The sequence below is a fragment of the Narcine bancroftii genome, chromosome 4, assembly GCF_036971445.1.
Source record: "Narcine bancroftii isolate sNarBan1 chromosome 4, sNarBan1.hap1, whole genome shotgun sequence".
Lineage (NCBI taxonomy): Eukaryota > Metazoa > Chordata > Chondrichthyes > Torpediniformes > Narcinidae > Narcine > Narcine bancroftii.
This window is the reverse complement of record NC_091472.1, coordinates 114,783,129-114,797,738: the sequence shown is the minus strand read 5'-3', so window position 1 is coordinate 114,797,738 and position 14,610 is coordinate 114,783,129. Positions and strand designations below refer to the sequence as shown.

The following is a 14,610-nucleotide window of genomic DNA, read 5'->3' as shown; positions in this document are numbered from 1 at the left end:
CCCAAGGATACAATACCTATTTCAGTCATTACCAATACACCTAACAGAAAAATTCTTCAAGGAGTTAAAAAAAATAATAAGGAAATTCTTATGGAAAGGGGGGGAAACCGAGGATAGCACTAGATAAATTAACAGAATGGTACAAACAAGGAGGCTTACAACTATCAAACTTTAAGAATTATTATAGAGCCGCACAATTAAGATACCTATCAGATTTTTATCAAACAAGGGAAAAACCAGATTGGACCAGATTAGAACTAGATAAAATAGGGGAGAAGATACCTGAACATATACTATATAAATGGGGTGAAAAATTGGTGCAACGTAGGAATTCACCGGTATTGCATCATCTGCTCAATATTTGGAAGAAGATTCATGTAGAAAGGAATAAAACAAATTACCAACTACCAAAACTAATATTGACGCAAAATCAGCTAATCCCTTTCACAATAGATAACCTTTCCTTTAGAGAATGGGAGAGAAAATGGATCAAAAGAATAGAAAATTGTTTTTTTGGAAATAAATTATTATCCTTTGAACAAATGAAGGATAAATATAATATAACTCATGATACAATGTTTGCATACTACCAACTGAAATCCTACTTGAAGGACAAATTGGGAAACAGTCTGAGGTTACCAGAAGGAAGCAATTTTGAATATGTGATTACAGACACAATGATAATTAAAAAGTTTGTAACAAACATGTACATCAAACTGCAAGAAAAGGAGAACGAAGAAACAAACTGTAAACCTAAACAAAAATGGGAACAAGATCTAAACATAAAGATAAAGAATGAAACATGGGAGAAGCTATGCTCTGGAACTATGAGAAATACAATAAACACGAAGTTACGCATGATACAATATAACTGGATACACAGGCTATACATCACACCTCAAAAGTTAAATAAATGGGACCCAACAGTATCAGACAGATGTTTTCGCTGTAAAAAGGAAACGGGAACAACAATTCATGCAATTTGGACATGTGAGAAAGTGGAAAAATTTTGGGAAGATCTAAACCAGATATTAAATAAAATCACAAAAAGCAATATACCAAAAAACCCAGAGATCTTCCTCCTAAGTAATATAAGAAACAAAGAATTTGGACTTGATTTGGATGGAGCACAAAAAAGATTTGTTATGATAGCCCTAGCTGTAGCAAAAAAATGTATTATGTCAACCTGGAAATTAGAAGACAACTTGAGAATACAACAATGGCATATAGAAATGAATAAATGTATTCCATTAGAAAAAATAAGATATAATTTAAGAAATAACATTACAATATTCAAACAAATATGGGAGCCATACATTAAACACAATAGAGAAATCCTACCATGGGCTTCCACCACCTAAAATGACAGAAGTAGAAGATAATGAAAAGAACTGACTCAGTAAAATTTCTTGTTTATTTTTATTAAGTGACAACTTTGTTTTAACAGGTTTAATGTATCTTATAGATTGAACTTTAAATAAATGGGGAAGGGAGTGAGGGAGAGAGGGAAGGCAGGGGGAAAAAGGGGGAGAAAACAACACTATATATTTAAGAAGAAAAATATCTGTATGTATCTTGGTCAATATGGTTTATAGTGTGAAAAATAAAAAAAAAGAGAAGTGAAAAGTGAATGATTGGACTGTGAAATAAAGAACTTTCCAGAATATGTACACATTACATACACGTGTGTTTAGAATTAGAAGGAGGTTAAGCTTTAAAGTTTGATCCTGTTTTCATGTTTAAAGAAAATTAAAAGCAACTTTTGTTTAAGTAACCATTGTCTTGGTGAATTTCCATTGCTGCTAGGTTTTGGAGTCCTCTGGGCTCGTAACACCAGTGTTGGTCTGCAGAGTAGGCCACGGGCCGCTACATTATTTTTCTTTCTCCCTTCCCCCACCAGAACCGGGGATAGGAGTTTTGTTTATTGGAGGCTTGCCCCTGCGCCTTGGGGCATATGAGTGACCAGCTGGCTAAAGTCCAAGTGGGCCAGTTTTTAGCCGGTCGACCATGGATGTTTCCTCCCTGCTGCTGATGTCCAACATGCAGGTGGAGATGCAGTATGGCCCTTTTTAAGGCCACTGGAGGAGTGTCTGATGTGCCCCAGATCATAGAAATACATGCCCACAGACAGTAAAGATTTTGGATTTGAAAATTCTGGCTTGGCCATGGGCCCTGGGCTGCATAGGGGTCAGTGTGTTTAGACGCTTGTGCAGGAGAGACAAAGTAGCTGCCAGAAGTTCCCCCATTTCCTCGGATCTGGCTACATATTTACCTGGGATGACTAATGGCAAGCTGTAGACCAACTCAGCAGAGGATTCCTTGAAATCCTATTTCAGCGCAATATGTATCCTGAGGAGGACCCAAGGATGTTCATCGGCCCAGTTCTGCCATGACGGCTGTCTTCAGGTGCCTGTGGAACCTCTCCACCTACCCTTTGGCCTGCATGTGATATGCTGTGGTATGGTGAAGTTGGGTCCCCAGGGTGGAAGCAAATTGGGCCCCCGTTGGATGTCAGATCTTTGGGAACCTCAAAATGTGCCACCCAGGTGTTTAACAATGCTCATGCATGTACCTCCATAGTAGCTTTTGCCAGTGGTACTGCCTTGGACCATCTGGTCAGCTGATCGATATGGTCAACTGATATTGGTAGGGGGCTCACAACGTCTATATGCACGTAGTGGAACCATCAGCACCCTGGCTTGAAGGACTTTGTGGGGGGGGGGCCTTAATGTGTGTTTGAACCTTTGATGCCTGGCACTGCACTGTGTGAATGTTTTGGCCCACTGAGTGACCTCTTTCCGGAGTCTGAGCCAGAAATATCTACTGTTGTCCTCATGGTCACGTGAGCCAGATTATGGACATAGTCAAACACTAGCCTTTTCCATGCAGCTGTAATGATGGGGCAAGGCCTACTGGTCGAGGTATTGCATAGCAGTATCCGGGTACCTGGGGCGATTTGGATGGCCTCTAGTCGGAGGCAGGTGAGTGCCGTCGCATAAGTTGGGATGTCGGGGTCCACTTGCTATGCTTCAGTGAGGGCTGTGTAGGTGATGCCTGGGGCGGGGGCTTGCACTGCTAAAATAGCCAGTTGTTATTAGAGCATCTGCTACCACATTGGACTTGCTGGTGATTTGCTCAATGTCCATTGAGAATTCAGAGATCTAGGACTGGTGCCACTGTTGCCTGGCTAACCATGGTCTGAAACCTGGCTGAAAGCAAAATTGAGTGGCTTGTGGTCTGAAAATTTTGAACTTCAGGAAGTAATGGAAATCCTGAATTGCCAGATATAATGCTAACAGGTCCCAGTCAAAGGCTAGTGGCTGCCATTGTCTATCAATCAGTTGCTCAAGAACATCCCTGACTGCTGTGCTAGATGTGTCCATAGTGAGGGTGGTTGGGGGTTCTCTCCGAGGGTGCACAAGGAGGTGGCATTGGCCAGGGCACCTTTAGCTGCCTAGAAAGCCTCAACTCCCTCTTTTGTCCATTTAGTGTTCTTCTTGGCTCCTGTCGTGAGGGGGAATAATGGGCTTATGATGTGGGCTGCTGCCGGTAGAAAGCAGTGATAGAAATTGACCATACCTATGAACTCTTGCAGGCCTTTCACAGTTGCTCGTCTTGGGAAGGATCAAATGGTGCCAACTTTTGCAGGCAACGTCCTGGGCCCATGTCAGTCAATATGATGCCCAGGAAATCAATGGCCTCTTGACCAAACTGGCACTTGGCCAGATTGATGGTAAAGCCAAAGTCATTTAGTTTGGAACACTGCTTAAGTGAGCAGTGTGTTCAGTATGGTTGTGGCTGGCTATCAAAATGTTATCCAAATAAATGAAGATGGTTGCAGATCCATTAACCTCTGGAAGGTTTAAGCTGCATTTTTTTAAACTCGAAGGGCATGCGGAGGAACTCAAACAAACCAAAGGGGGTTATAATGGCAGTCTTTGCAATGTCATTAGGGTGGACTGGGATCTGAGGATAACCCCTGATGAGGTCCACCTTAGAAAGTATCTGTGTCCATTGCAGGTTAGCCTTGGATATAGGCACAAGATACCTGTCGGTGTGGTGGCCTCATTGAGGCGGTGGTAATCTCCACAAGGCATCCAACCCCCTGCCACCTTTGGTACCATATGCAGGGGGAGGCCCATGGGCAGTTGGAGCACCACACAATGCCAAGTTCCTCTATCTTCTGAAACTACTCTCTAGCCAGGTTGAGTTTCTCAAGGGAAGGCACCGTGCTCTGGTGTGGAAGGGAGGGCCCTCCATGACTATCTGGTGCCTCACCTCGTGTTTAGGCTCTGCTGAGTTGAAATGAGGCATAGCGATGGAGGAGGATTTGAGCGTGTTAATTATCGGCAGTAATCACTGAGTGCAGGTGGGGGGCAGTAAGTTTAGTGCTGTCGAACGAGGAGGTTTGGAAAGTCCAGATGTGTACCAGCCAACGCCTCTTAATGTCCACTAACAAGAAGTTGGCCCTGACGAAGTTGGTGCCCAGTAACGGATGCTGCATGGCCGTTACCATGAATTTCTATGTGAAATGTTCATCCCTGAAGCAAAGGACAATGTCTGGATATTAGTCATCGGCCACCCGTAGTTCTTGGCTCACCTTCCCGCTGTGTGCCTTGAACCTGGATGGGGGAAGGACACTGATTTGGGCCCTGGCGTCAACCAGGAAGTGGCAGCCTGACAGGGAGTCCTGGACGTGGAAGACTGTGTAGTTGCTGGTTATCACCACTATCAACCATGGCTGGCTTTGGCATTTCCTTGGAATGTGCAGGGGAGCGGCACCGACTGACCTCTGAACCCCACTGTTGATGATAAAAACAGAACTGCTCAATAGTAGGGTCCATTGCTTGGGTGGTCATTTGGTTGGTTGGCAGGTTTCCTGGCTGGTTGCTGTTGTCAAGGCGTCTTCACCTGTTCCAGCCTAGTGCAGACAACTCTCTTTGCCACTCAGCACGTCCGCTTGGGCAACTACCTTTCTGGGGTTGTTGAAATCCTCTACTGAGGTGGGCAGCTGGATCTCTTCAGGCATCTGCTCCAGAAAGATCCACTGAAACAGCAGGCAAGAGGTGTTGCCATTGTAGAGAGCGAGCATGTCACTTATGAGTGCAGAAGGGGCCCTATCCCCCAATCCATCTTTCTGCAACAGTCAGGCTGCACGCTCGTGCTTTCAGCCTCTGAAAGCGCATGTTAGTACCTCCTTGATGCTCACATACTTCCCTTGTTCCGGGCGCTGCTGAAGGAAGTAAATGATCTGGGCTGTGGTGTTCTGGTCGAGGGTGCTTACTACATAGTCGTAACACACATCATCAGTGAAGATCTGGTGAATGGTGAACTATGCCTCAGCTTGCTGGAACCACACCTGTGGTTGCACCATCTAGAAGTCTGGCAGCTTCAATTGCAGGCTGATCTCCCATTATTGAATCCAAATGCCCGTTTGTATCAGTTGGAATCACCACTAAGGCATACTGCTAAGTTTATAGCTCAGGCTTATTGTTCAAGGAAAGAGGCCCACACTGAGAGAATGCAGTCGAAACTGAGTTTATTCGGCTATCTGCTCCGCCTTTTATAGGCTGACTGTCCCATCACCACGGCTTGTGATTTGCTGGCTGCGGATTGGTTGTCTTTTGATACGCTGGCCCGGATGGGATCCGTTGCTGGCGATTGGCGAGTTTAGCCTCTGCTGTTGTGGCTTATGCTAATGGACCACTCCGCTCACTTCATTTGTTTGATCGCAGAGTTCGATGGCCATTTCCTGTGTAGGCCATGGGCCACTACAATACCATTAATTCAATATTTTGTTACTCAGATTCATAGGCAGTAGTATATTTTTATATAATGGTGTCCTCAGTGATATACCCACTAATAGGAATTGACGTACAATTATGTAATAATTGAAATAAATGTTTAGTTGGTGCAATAGGCAATGATTGAAAGAGATACTGTAGTCTTGGCATTACCTTCATTTTTATAAAATTTACCCTTCCTATTAATGTAATCTGCAGATATTTCCATTTCTGTAAATATTTTTCTATTTTTTCTAATAGAGAGGTATAATTAAGATATATAAATTCTGTAAATTATTATTCCTAAGTATTTAATTCTATCTTTCTTCCATTTAAATCTACTACCTATTTTGGTATCTTTCATAATCAAAATTTTACAATGGCATTATTTCACTTTTATCCATATTTATTTTGTATCCTGATGTTCTTCCATATTTTTTTCTAATATTGTTTATAATCTTATCAGTGATTCATCACGGTCAGACATATATAATAGCACATCATCAGCAAGTAAACTGATTTTGTGTTCTTCCTTTCCAACTTTGAAACCCATAATATTTTGTATAATCTCAGAGGTTCAATAGCTAATATGAATAATACTGGAGATAGAGGACACACTGTCTATTCGATCTACTCAATGGGAACAATGGATGGCATTGCATTATTAGTTATAATTTTAGCTTGTGGCTCATGATAGAATTTTTAATCCAATTTATACATTTTCTACCTACACCAAATTTTCCCAACTTTTTATAAGAAAAACTATGCCAGTTGGTCAAATGCCTTTTCTGCATCTAAAGAAATAGTTATATTTGGACTTTTTTCATATGTATTGAAGAATATCTTCCTTTAACAAATCCCACCTGATCTGGATATATTAATTTTGGTAAATATTCACCCAGTCTGTTGGTTCGTGTCTGCTGAAATTTTATAATCTGCATTCAGGAGTGATAATAGTCTGTATGATGAGATTTTTAATGGGTCTCTACCTTTCTTCAGTAGCACTGTAATATTAGCAGTTGAAATAGTTTCCGGAAGGGTTTGGGTCTAACACATCCATCAACAGAGGCATCAACAAATCTTTAAATTGTCAATAGAACTCAGGAAGGAACCCATCTTCTCCCGGGGACTTGTTAACTTATAAAGTACCAAGAGCTTTCTCTATTTCTTACCTTGTTAAACATGCATCTAAGTCACCTTTTTCTCTCTTAGTTGAGGAAGTTCAACATTTGTTTTCAACTCCTACTAATTCTGATAATATAGTTTCATATAGTTTGTCGAAATGTACTATTTATTTATTTTTGATTATATGCTGTAGTATCAGCTTCAGTTTCTATTACATTTGTCATTCTGGATGACTCCTCTCTTTTAACCTGCCAAGTTGACAGTTTATGTGCCTGTTCTCCTAGTTCATAATATTTTTGTTTAGTTTTTAATACCACTTCTTCCATTCTATATGTTTGTCATGTATTATATTGTTACTTTTTGTTTTCTAATGTTCTATATTTTTCTTGTGTTCCTGATATCTGATATTCTTTTTCCAATTTTGTTATATCCTTCTCCAGACCTTCTAAGTCTCTTGCATATTCTCTCAAGATTTTTAGTATAAGAAATAATTTTTCCCCTCAGATAAGCTTTAAGCATATCCCATTACAGTATTAGAAAACTGCTGTCAGTGGAAGGAAAATTGTTTTCACAAAATATTTCTATCTGTCTCTTAATAAATTCACAAAAATCCTTCCTTATTAATAATGTAGCAATAAGGCATACTTTCTTGCTTTTCAATTATCGTAATAGTTAACGGCGAGTAGACTGATAAGTCTTGCCAAATACTCCGTTTTTACCACTCTCCTTTACAACTAGGCAGACATTAAAAATGAGACGATCTTCGTTTGTGAATCACGTACCCTTGAGTAGAGCGAGTAGTCTTTCAAAGGGATGGTGCTGCCTCTACATATCGATTATCATTTATGAAGAATTTAAATTTAATATTTTTGCAGCTTTCGCCCTTGTTATTGTTCTCGCAAAAACAAAAATTGAAATCTCCAATCAATATATTTTGTCTTCCCCCTGCAGTTTTTAAAAAGATATCCTTCATAAAGTCTTCATCATAATTTGGTGGATACTATTCGTAAACGTCCGTATTCTGCTTAAATTTTGCAGTGTGTTTATGATGTGATAGCAATTTGTGAGACATAGTTGAAGGAAGGTTGTGACTGGCAGCTAAATATTCTGGGATTTTGCTGCTTAAGACGTGACAACTTGTGGGGTACGAGGGGGAGGTGTGTCATTGCTTGTCAGTGGTGCTGAGGCAAGATAGACTGGAGGCTCTGTGGGTTGAACTAAAAAAAAAAGAAAGGTGAAGCTACAAATATAGGGATATATTATCGGCTGCCAAAAGAGGATAGGGAATTGGAAGAGCAAATGTGCAGGGAAATAGCTGAGATGTGTAATAAAAACAGAGTTGTGATAGTTGGGGATTTCAATTTTCCTAACATTGATTGGGAAACACAATCAGTGAGAGGGCAGGATGGCTTAGACTTTGTACAATGTGTTCAGGATTGCTTTTTACAGCAGTATGTTGAGGTGCCTACTAGAGGGGAGGCAGTGTTAGATCTATTGTTAGGGAACAGAATAGGGCAGGTGACAGAAATGTACATTGGTGAGAACTTTGGATCCAGTGATCATGGGTCCATTAGCTTCAACTTAAATATGGAAAGGGATAGGTCAGGTCTGAGGTTGAAGGTCTTCAAGTGGGGAAAGGCCAGAGTTGAAGAAATGAGAAAGGGTTTGCAGAAAATTATGTGGGTTCATGGCGGTGTGAGCAGTGGAAGAAACACAGCCACCATGTTGAGGGTCGTTAATGACAGTTTTTATTCAAATTCAGCACGTCCCTTTAAGGGTAGCATGAGCTCAGTCACCTGGTGCATTATGACATCATAATCGCTGCCCAGGGTGCGCACTGGAAGGGATGCTGGAGTCAGAGAGAAACCTCTGATGATGCCATTTCCCCATGGCTGCCCCGCCACATGGCAATACAAGCGGGGCCGGTTCGCCATGAGGATGTGTGCTGCCACAGGCTGATCTTTTTTCTGGAAAGGGTGTAGAGGAGATTTGGAGGGTATTTAAAGATGAGATATTGAGAGTACAGGATCTTTATGTGCCAGTCAGATTGAAAGGCAAGGCCAAAAACTTAAGGGAACCGTGGTTTTTTGGAAAAATAAGGAAGTTGGTTCAGGCTAAGAGGGGGGTATTTACTAAATTTAAGAAGCAAAAAATGGATAAGATGTATGATTATTACATAGATTGGAGAAAAAACCTTAAGAAGGAAATTAGAAAGGCAAAAAGAAGGTATGAGGTGTCGATAGCTGAGAAGGTAAAAGTGAATCCTAAGGGTTTTTACAGATATGTGAATAATAAAAGGAGGGTTAAGGATAGAACAGGACCACTGGAAAATGAGAGCGGTGAACTGTGCGAGGAACAGTATCAGATGGGAGAGATATTAAACGATTTTTTTCTCATCTGTGTTCACGAACGAAAAGGACATTGGACTATGTGAGATAAGTGAGGTAAATGGCTTAGTTATGGAAAAGATAGGGAATAGTAAAGAGAAGGTTTTGGAGCTGCTATGGTCAGCAAAAGTGGATAAGTCTCCATACTACCCGTTCTCGGTAGCTTAAAAGTCTCACCAGAACTGCTCTTGGCCTATGATCGCCAGCTCTTCTGGGTCTGAGTTTTTGATGCGCTTTCTCAATCTGCAATTTTTCTCCAAACTTGTCTTCTCCCAACACTTGGGATCCATTTTTGAAAAAAGTTCACCGGGTCTCTTCCTTCGATTCCTTCCTTTAGTCCAATAATTTGGATATTGTTCCATCGACTAAAGTTTTCCATATGGTCAGTTTTGTCAAGGAATCCTTGTTTATCTGACTCCCATTCTCAGGCTGGTTTGAAAAAACTTCGAGTTTTTCATGTATTTTTGTCAATTCAAACTCTACTCGACCCATTCTCTCCATCAGGTCTTCAACAATCTCTTTTATTTCGGTCATTTTCTCCATCATATCTTTCATTACAGTTTCAACACTTATGAATTGGTTACTCAAATTCTCCATTTTTTTACCAGGATGATGCTCAATTCTTGACCCAACTCCCCAGTTTTCCCTGGTTCTGCTGGTCTTGTCGCCATTTTTGTACCGCACCCTTTTGGACTTTCATCCTATGTTCCCGGTTGAATCTGAGCTTCTTCAATCTTTGTTCTCGGCTGTGTTGGCTTCTTTGTGCTAGTTTTATTCATTTTTTTAAAAACTTTATTTAAAATTTTATGACATGAATAAAATAAAAATTAGATTTAAAGAAATAATAAAAAAATAAGATAATAAAAATTAGAATACTACATCATTAAACTACACAAATTAACCCCCCCAATAATTATAACACAACATTAATCATCTAATTTAAAATTAGTCCAACCCTCCCCCCAAAATAAAGAGTGAAGAATTAATTAACAATATTGTAAATAAAATAGAAAAAAACCCACTTACAAAAAAAGGATAAAACTTAACAACAAAAAAAATTACTAACAACAAAAAAAAATCAATACTAAAATAATACCCTTAAACATATATTTAAATCAAACATAATACATGTATTTAACAAATGAAATCCACTTTAAAACTAAGTTCAAATATTAAAATCATATATCAACCACATATCTGTTATTCAAAAAAATCATAATTAATAATACATAAATACAGAATTTCCATTAATACCAAGTTTCCTTTATAATTTATTGAGAGAACAAAAACATCCCTTAGAAAAACAATCAGATAAACTTTTTATTCCCTTCCCCTCCCCTTATATAAAAAAAGAAAAAAAAAGAAAAAAGTTCAAACTCTTATAAAATTCTCCATATTCTTCATTTATAACATCTTCAAAATTCTCTATCGAAATTAATTTAATTTTATTAAACTCTTCTCCCTCAATGTATTTGTACTTAATTTTCTTCTTTTTCTTCTTATCACCTTTCCCCTCATCTTCCTCTTCATCTAATTCAACATCCTCAATTTTTGACTTATTATCTTCTGTGACATCATCCTCTTAAAAAAGAAAGAAAAAAGAGAAAAAAAAACCCAAAAAAGAGAAAAAAAGGAGAGAAAAAAAACCCTCCTAATTCCCTCTCAATTACAATCAGAAAACAAAAAGAGTTAAAAAAAAATATTTATTTAAAAAAAAATAATAATAAAAAAACCTTCACTTCTTAACCCAAAAATTAAAAAGAAAAAAAAAACAGGTCGGAGGTCACAACTACCTCCTCCTGTTTAAACCGCCCAAAGCGGTAACTCCTCCAAAATATTGGGTGTGAGATAACTCACAGGTAGCTGATGACTTCTGGAAACTAGTGCCCACCCACTTCCCTCTCCCAACTCCCATTTCATTAAACTATCATCATTATTTAAACTATTTAAACTCTTCTCAAAAAAAAGATAAAAGATTTATTTTTTTAAATCAACGTTACCACTTCGGTCACCATTGCTTCCATTTCTTTTAAAAAAACTGGATCCCACCTTACATCTCTACTCTCTTTGGAGACCTTGAAGGACTACATCGTTCCTGAAACTGCATGATTGGTAGAGACTGAGCAAAGTCCATAACCTCTTTAGGATTGTCAAAGAACTTTGGCTAATTTCCATCCTAAAAAATCTTCTGTACTGCAGAATACCTGAATGTTCCCTTATGTCTTTTTTTCCACAACCGTTCTTTCACAAAATTAAATTCGCGTCGTTGAAACATAATTTTTTGACTCAAATCTTGATAGAAGAAAACAGGATTATTCTGAACCATCAAAGGAGATCTATTTTGCTGGGCATTTCTAATAGCTGTACGTAAAATTGTCTCTCTGTCACAATAGTTTAAACAACAGATCAAACAGATCTTGGATTCTGTCCTGAAAAAGATTTTCTTCTTAAAACTCTATAAGCACGTTCCAGTATTAAACCTTCAGGGAATTTATCCTGTCCTAACACTCGTGGAATCCATTCAGTAAAAAATTTTCTTGGATCTGGTCCTTCTATGCCTTCTGGCAAACCAACAATTTTCACGTTGTTCCATCTAGATTGATTCTCCAAATAATCAACCTTTTTTGCTAAATTTTTATTTTGGATCTGCAATGTTTCAATTATTCTATTTTCATCTTGCAGTTGATCCTGTGCATCGACTAAACCTTGATCACACATTTCATATCTTTCAATGGTTTCAAGCTTAAAAGCTCCATTAATGACTTCCGCCATCGCATTAATCTTGGAAATAAACAGGTTCACAAAATTAGCTAAGTGACTCGATACAGAATATATCTTATCTTCAAGATCCTTAACAGACATTTCAACAGAAGTAGATTCAGGCTGTTCCTTAGAGACCACGGGATCTTCTGTCCCTTTCCTTAATTTAGTATCTTTTCTAGCAGTTTGACTTCGTATAAAAATCCCTCTCAAAGTCCCCCTAGCAATGCCAGGAGACTGAAGATCAGGGTTATCTTTAAGCCAAATCTCTTTAATCATCTTCACTGAATCGATGTCTGGAAAAACCGTTGTAATTGAAGATGCATTTTGCAGCGCCACCACTATAGCAGTCGAATGACAGCTCTTTAACTCTCCAGCTGGTGGCGCCCCAGCTGATTCAACTGTCAAAGCCTCAGCAACAACACCTGTAGTGGCCACCGTGCAAAACACTGGCATCTGTCCAGCCCCTTGTTCTGAAAGCTGTTGAGTGCGACCTTCAGAGATCCTCACCGGCTTAAAACGAAGCTTCAATGCCGAACTCTGTACGTCCTCCTCTTGATCCATTCTACGTTGAGTCCTGGCTTCTTGTAAACAAGTAGGCTCAGACAATTTCGGAAAATGTAGTTTTTTAACAGTCTGTTGATATTTTCTTTTACCTTTTTTTTTCCATATAAACCATTAGGCACTAATCCAACACCTCTTATTATTTATAAACTTTTAAAAGAACTTTAACTGGCACTTAAAGACAAAACAATAAATCAGAGTCAGGAGAGGTCTGGAAGGCACGTCTGTTCCCTACGCCATCTTGCCATGCCCCCGTTTTATCCATTTTTGATGAAGAAAAATTTTGATTTTTCAAGTTTTGATAGTCTATTTAATACTCTTCATGGAAAGGTCAACCAAAACCTCTGTCTAAGTCCTTCACATGACCATGTTAATGTTTAATGTTAAGCCCCTACCTTCACATATGCATAGAATGCCTTTGGATTTTCCTCAATCCTACTTTCCAAGGCCTTCTCATGCCTTCGTTCTAGCTCTCCTAAGTCCTTGTTGGGTATCATGTAATCCTCATGAGCCCTTGTTATTTTGATTCATAATTCTAATGAATGCTTCCTTCCTCCTCTTAACTAGCGGTCTCACCTGTTTTGTCAACCATAGCTCCCACTTCCTATCATCTTTTTCCTGCCTCAATGAGACAAACCTATCCAGAATTCTGTGCAGGTGGTCTCTAAATATCCTCCTCATTATTTCTGTACTTTCTCCTGAGAACATCAGTTCCCAATTCACACTCCCGAACTCCTGCCTCATCCCATCATTATTATCCCTTGCCCAATTAATCACTTTCCCATTTTGTCTGCTTCTATCCTTGTCCATAGTTATGTAAAAGCTTAATGAGTTGTGGTCACTATCATCAAAATGCTGCCCCACTGAGAGATCTGTCACCTGACCAGGTTCATCTAGTACTAGATCCAGTATGGCCTCTCTTGACTGCTGGTCCACATACTGTGTTAGGAATTCTTACTGGACATAGCTGATAAATTCTGCCCCATCTATCCCTCTTGCAGTCAGGAGGTGCCAGTCAATATTTGGGAAGTTCAAATCTCCCATTACAACAACCCTGTTATTGCTGCACCATTCCAAAATTTTCTTATCTGTTACTCAGTGTCCAGAGGGCTATTTGGAGGCCTATAGACTACTCCCAGTACAATGATTACTTCCATCTTATTTTTGGCTTCCACCCACCCTGACTCAGTAGACATTCCCTCTGCAGCGTCTCCTTTTCTGCAGCTGTGATATTATCTCTGACCAATAATGCTACTCCCCATCCCTCTTTTTTACCTCTCATCCTATCCTTTTTAAAACTTCTAAACCCCTGTTCCTGCATCAGTCAACACTGTCTTTGTGTCAGGCATGTCTCTGTAGTGGCTACAACATTGTAATTTCCTTATACTCCTGGCATTGAAATAGATGCATTTTAAACCTTCCAACTGACTATATTTATGTTTCCTCCCATGCCTGACCTTTGTTACCAACCACAACAAATTGTTTCATCCTTTCCACCTTCTACTCTGTTCTCTGCCTTCACATTTTTGTTCTCATCCCCCTGCCAAACTTGTTTAAACTCTCCTCAACAGCTCCAGCAAAGCTGCTTGCCAGGATATTGGCCCCTCTCCAGTTCAGGCACAGCCATCATTTTGGTACAGATTATACTTTCCCCAAAAAAGATCCCAAAGATCCAAACATCTGAACCCCTTCCTCCTGCACCAACTCTTCAGCCACGAATTCATCTGCCACAACTTCCTATTCCTCCACCCACTGGCATGGCATCGGCAGCAATTCTGAGTTTACCAGCCTTCAGGTCTTGTTTTTCAGCTTTCTTCCAAACTCCCTCTGATTAAATATAAATTGTGATCTGTTCACAAGATACCATATTTGCCATATGTTGATGTGGATGCAATTTATCCCTAACATTCTAACAGGTTTTTCACCTCAAAGTTATTTTATTCTCAAATTGAACCCCCTGAAATTGATTGATTTAAATTTTTTAGATAGCA

The 14,610-nt window shown here is 39.5% G+C and overlaps 1 protein-coding gene across 5 annotated transcripts in view; it reads left to right on the top strand.

Annotated features, from left to right (window-relative positions):
- LOC138761010 (serine/threonine-protein kinase PAK 5-like) overlaps positions 1-14,610 on the top strand; it is a 212,988-nt gene that overhangs the window by 23,645 nt on the left and 174,733 nt on the right. The window contains exon 1 of one of the 5 annotated variants that reach the window (XM_069932475.1): positions 8,778-9,352. The exons of the other annotated variants lie outside the window; for them this stretch is intronic. The gene's annotated coding sequence lies outside the window, so the exon portion shown is untranslated. Of the gene's footprint in view, positions 1-8,777; positions 9,353-14,610 lie in introns of those variants that run through there. 5 annotated transcript variants of the gene reach the window in all.